At 53.9% G+C, this 5,471-nt stretch overlaps 1 long non-coding RNA gene across 1 annotated transcript; it reads right to left on the bottom strand.

Moving 5' to 3' along the window:
- Positions 1–2,273: 2,273 nt before the first annotated feature.
- LOC141373329 (uncharacterized) lies at positions 2,274–4,803 on the bottom strand. Its single transcript, XR_012379210.1, has 3 exons — positions 4,626–4,803; positions 2,982–3,139; positions 2,274–2,450 (listed from the first exon to the last, which is right to left on the bottom strand). It is a non-coding gene; the product is annotated as an uncharacterized lncRNA (long non-coding RNA).
- Between the last annotated feature and the right edge of the window lie 668 nt (positions 4,804–5,471).

Genomic DNA, 5,471 nt, shown 5'->3' with positions numbered 1-5,471 from the left:
CCCAAAAGTTCATTTTCGCTTTTCTTTCCCTTGCCTTTGGAGACCTGTCTTGAAAGAAGTTGCTGTGGTCGATGTCAAAGACGTTACTGCCTGTGTTCTCCTCTAGGATTTCAGTGGTTTCCTATCTCATACTGAGGTCTTTCAACCATTTGGAGTCTATTTTTGTGTGTGGTGTAAAAGAGTGGTCCAGTTTCATTCTTCTGCATGTGGCTGTCCAATTTACCCAGCACCATTTATTGAAGAGGCTTTTTCCCTTTGGATATTCTTTCCTGCTTTGTCAAAGATAAATTGACCATATAATTATAGGCTCATTTCTGGGTTTTCTAGTCTGTTCCATTGATCTGTGTGTCTGTTTTTGTGCCAGTACCATGCTATCTTGATCACTACAGCTTTGTAATAGAGCTTGAAGTCCAGAATCGTGATGCCTCCAGCTTTGCTTTCTTTTTTTTTTTTTTTCAAGATTACTTTGGCAATTTGGGGTCTTTGGTGGTTCCATACAAATTTTAGGATTGTTTATTCTAGCCCCGTGAAAAATGCTGTTGGTATTTTGATAGGGATGGCATTGAATGTGTAGATTGCTCTGGGCAGCACAGACATTCGAACAATAATTGTTCTTCTGATCCATGACATGCTACTCTTGTTTTGAGCCACTGCATTGGGGGCACAGAGTAAAGTAAAAGGGGGGGAAAACAGAACTGTCAGCCCACTGTCCTGAGAGGCCCTCAGGTAGTTCAGGGGTGTATCTCTACAGTCTCTTTCTATGCATACATCCTTTCCCCCCCCCAAATCTGGGTTGAGGTATACAGACTGCATTTTTTTTCCCACCTAACAACATACCATGAGCATTTTCTATATCCCTGAATGCTTTTCTGGAGTGTGGCTCAGTATCTGTGATAGGGGTATAATGTAAACTGTTTACCCAGATGTCCATGTGGGGCATTTAGACCAACACCATATATGTGGCAAAACATTACTAGCATCCAATTAAAATGGTCAGTTAGTCCCTAAAACATTACTAAGAGCTATGGGAGGGAGGAGCTTATATTGTCACTACGAATAAAATTTGGTTATATCCTGACAAAATGCAGGATGAAACCCAGAAAGCGCTGGGACTAACCAGAACTGGAACTTAAATGCTACGAGGAATAATGGGAAGGTCCATCCCCCAAACACCAGGCAATACAACAAAATACCTCTCGCAGCAGGACCAGGGTCTGTTTTCTCCTCTCCCTTGGGACAGCCTTCCCTTTAGGGCTGGACACAAGGTCCCCCCAGAAGGGAAACCCCCTTTCTTAGTCTTCCAGCTGAAGCTGGAGGCATGTGCCTGGCTTGTGGAGGAATATTTGAGTGTGTGGATTAGCGATACCTTGTTTCTCAGTGAGGGGACTGATCCAAAGAGGGTGAGGGTCCCTTTGTGTGTCGGTGGGACTGGCCACAGGCGCCCACATCAGACATTCCTTCTGGGGGGTGTGTAGGGGGGTGTTCCCGGGGAGACCGGCATGTGGGTGGGGTCTCGGGGAAGCAGGTGGCTGACCCAGGGTGCCGGGCCCCATCCAGTCCAGGGCCCAGATAGAACTAAAGGTGGAGGAAGGACGGATGTGCCCCCTCTTCCAGCCTCACGGCTGAGGGGAGAGGTCTCGTCTCCTGTCCTGTCCTCAGGCCGCAACTCACACCATCGGCTCCCCTGGTTCTCAGGCCTCTGGACTCAGGCTGCATCACACCACGGGCTCCCCTGAGCCCCGGCGCGCAGACGGCAGATTGCGGGACTTCTCGGGGCCCCGTGGTCCCACGCGCCAGGTCCTCATCATACGATCTCATAATGAAGCCACGTACCTCCTGTGGCTTCCGTGTCTCTGGAGAACCTGGACTGCCACAAGAAGCTTAAGAAGTTGCTGATAGGTCCAACAGGAAGGAGAAATACGTGGTTGTCCCTGAGGGCCGTCCTAAGTCTTCTCGCCGGAGACACGGGTGCTCGCTGTGCCCTCCCGCCTTTCCATGCGAGCCGCCACACTCATGGGTGTGCACCCAGTGAAGCTTATTATCACCACTGTAAGCACACTTTGGAGGAAGGCAATTATCCTAACCGAAGCGTACGTGTCTCCCGAAATGGCCAGGGCCAACGCTGCGCAAGAATCCACGAGGAGACCAAGGCACGGCTCAAGCAGTGACGGCCTCTCCTCGGGGCCACCTGCAGGAAGATCAAGTTTCAGCCTCCCCCCCACATAACACCAGCAGGAAACCCAGACAGACCTCACAGTGAAGAAGGAGAAGCATCAAGCACAGCAAAGCCACTTTCAGACTCTGGGGGCTTTCTGAGTGTAGAAGCACCGAAGGACACTGCTGGGCTGAGAGCCTGGAGGTGTCAGATGTGTCCGCAGCCAAACCCACTGTCAGCAAAGTTAGGCGGTGAACGGGAGAAACGTGTCTGTGATTGCTAGCACCATAGCCTCCTGCGAATAGATAGGGACAGTGCAAAGCCTGGGAGGGGCGCCCCTGCAGACGGTGTGGACCGGCTGGAAGTCACGGGGGAGGGTTCCCACACGCGGAGATGCTCCTGTTCATTGTCAGATTGTGGGGGTTGAACACCAGGGTCTCTGCGCTGGCGCCAGGGGGAGGGGCGGAATGGGGGCCAGCGCCCTGGAGGGGCTGCATCAGGCCCCAGGAGGAACCTCTGGAGGGCGGGTCAGGAGAACACCCTGCAGGTGGCAGCACCCCGCACTGACACTTGCCGGTGACCCCGAGGTCACCGTCAGACCAGCGGGGAGCAGGGTGTGTCTAGAGACCCAGCCGGTGCGGCTCCTGAGAGTGACCACCCAGGGTCACAGAGCAGGGCGTGGTTAGGGCCCATGGCACAGCTGCCCTGCCCCGGCAAACACGCGGCAGCCGTGAGAAACGGTAAGTTTGCAGAAAGCTAGAAATAGAATATATAGTATGATCCTATTTGGCTAACAAACACGTGCGCAGGTGGAATAGATATTTACATGTAAGCCATGATAGATGTGGAAGATGTATCTTCAGGTTAGAAATGAATCTGACGTGTCAAGAAATTTCCTCCGTGGTGGGCATTCACTCGATTTAGTTTCTCCTCTTTGCTTGTCTTTATTTCCTATTTTCTCTGCAGACGTGTACGAATTGTGTACTAAAAATAGAGGAAAAGAATACAGGCTCTGTTATCAGAAGCCAGCAGACCAAGCCTACTGCTGGCCTGGCATCGGGTGCCATCTGGCTGGGACTCTTTAAGATTCACAAAAGGTGTCAGATGGAGACACCGTGTTGCTCATTGGCACCAGCATCAGGAATTGCAAGTTAAAACAAGGTGCACGTCTCCCCGCGGGGCACAGGGTCGCCACAGAATGGAGGCCCTCGCAGTTGTCCAAGATGGGCAGATGCTCACTGCACATCACTGTGTGAAACGTCAGCACGCACAGCTCAGCACGTGGCGTGCCCCAGGCCCTGGAGTGGTGCGGTAAACATTGGAAAAGAAAGGAAGCAGTGAGGCCCTAATACACACGTCTGCAAAAGACGCTCACGGGTAATTCACTAAGGCGGGAGGGCAGTGGCCGAGATGCCTCTGAACCATCCGTCCCACTCAGGGAGGCTCAGATGGCTGTGGGGCTGATTTCTGGTTTTCTTTAGGGCTTTCTTTGTTTTCCTGATGCTTTACAATTAGCAAAAATTTACAATTAGCAAGATCACCAAATGAGCTTGGTGATCTGAAGGCAACAGTATTTTTCAAGTCAAAGAAGCGAAGGTGGGCCCGGACGGAGGTGGGCCCCGGGGGCTGGGTTTGGCACCATAGTAGGGCAGAGGTGGGAGCGAACCACACAGTTCTGAGCAAAACGAGGCCTGAGTGACACGCACTTTTCACAGCTTTGTGGGACACGGTGCGGGAGGCCTGGGGGTGCCTGAGGGTGGTGCTGCCCTGCTTGGCCTGGGTGGAGGCTGTGGGGTCCAGAGGAAGAGCCACAGGGAAGAAGCCTGCCCATGACTCGGTGACACTCGGGGCTGTGGCCGGGGGAGAGAGGAGGACCAGCCAGCTCGGGGCTGGAAACGGACAGTTCCCAGGAGAAAGAGGAAATTCAGGAGAAGGAGACACGGCGCAGAAGGCCACACGCGTGCCCACACGCACACGCATGTTCACACGCGCGCGCACATGCACACACGTGCACACGCACACGCATGCACACACACGCATGCTCACACACGCATGCACACGCACGCCACACGAGCGTTTGGATGGGGAGTGGTGCGCTGGAGGTGCTGGTCTATAGCACACGTCTGCAAAGCAGCATGGAGTCCCACAGATACAGAACTTTTCCTGGAAACTTCCAGACACAAACGGGTGGGAGTCGCCCCGACAGGTTTGGTCAGTGGAGGGACAGGAGGGAATTGATCAGTGGGCCGCCTGCCCAGGGTGGAGGCATGACCATGAGCTTTGTGGGACCAGGCCGGCCCAGAAGAGAGCAGGTGTGGTGTTGCCCTTTTCCAGGGAAGAGATCCTGTCCACCCAGCAGATAACCAGTGGGCCAGGAAATCATGCGTTTGTACACAATTTTATAAATTTTGCCATAGTCTGGGAGTTTGCAAATATAGGTCCAGCCATTCTACTAACGTGGCACGCTCACCTGTCTAATCCGGAATGACCCTGGTTCAGGGGCTGTGTCACCGCCGTGATGTCCCGTCTCCCCAGGTCGTTCCCTTCTTGGGACATGTGTTGGGGTCATTGGGTCCACCGAGGCTTGGAGACATCAGGACATCCTGAGAACCCCAGTTCTTGATCCCAGTTGCAGAGGTGGGGTGGCTGTGCTGGGCCTGGACGTGAGAATGCGTGCCCTGGCCCTCAGCTCCCTTGGAGGAGGACAGACTGAGCCCCACCAAGCCTCATGGTGAGGGAGGTGTGTTCTGAGCTGTCTGCAAACAAAACTACTGTCTGTGGGCTATTGGTTGCCCCCCCAGTGCACCCCACAACGCTAGGATGGGGGTGCCATCACCCCTATTATGCAGACGGGAGAGGGCAGCTTGGAGAACTGGCCCGTGGCCATGTACTGGGTGGAAGGGCGGGGTGATGGGAGCCTTAGGATTGGTCTCTGGGCTGGAGGGGTGGCCTCTCGTGGTCTGGAACCTGGCCCTGGGGTCGTCCAGGGCAGGGGATAGTGTCCTGGACTGCAGGAGCGGATGAAATGGGACAGACGGGGTCTGTGTAGGGGTTGGTTGGCTTGTGTACCAAAGGAGAGCTCAGGCTGTTTGCTGTCTCAAGGAATGAGCTGAACCTGGGTCTGCACGGCCACAAGACATCAAAGCATCATAAAACATAGAAAATGAAAGCAATAGCATGATGAATACAGAAACCACGAGGAGTGGGCAGTTTGCAGAGCCTCATCGCTCCCCGGGCCCTGGAACCGCCTGGCCAGGCTGTTTCTCAGGTCCTGCGGTAAAGAAACCCTTTCTGCTTCGTCTCCTGGTTGCCTCAG

Source organism: Callorhinus ursinus, unplaced genomic scaffold (assembly GCF_003265705.2).
Source record: "Callorhinus ursinus isolate GAN/ISIS: 27379988/994484 unplaced genomic scaffold, GSC_fseal_2.0 scaffold8, whole genome shotgun sequence".
NCBI classification, from domain to species: domain Eukaryota; kingdom Metazoa; phylum Chordata; class Mammalia; order Carnivora; family Otariidae; genus Callorhinus; species Callorhinus ursinus.
Note: the sequence above shows the minus strand (reverse complement) of the source record. Positions and strands in the feature narration are given on the sequence as shown.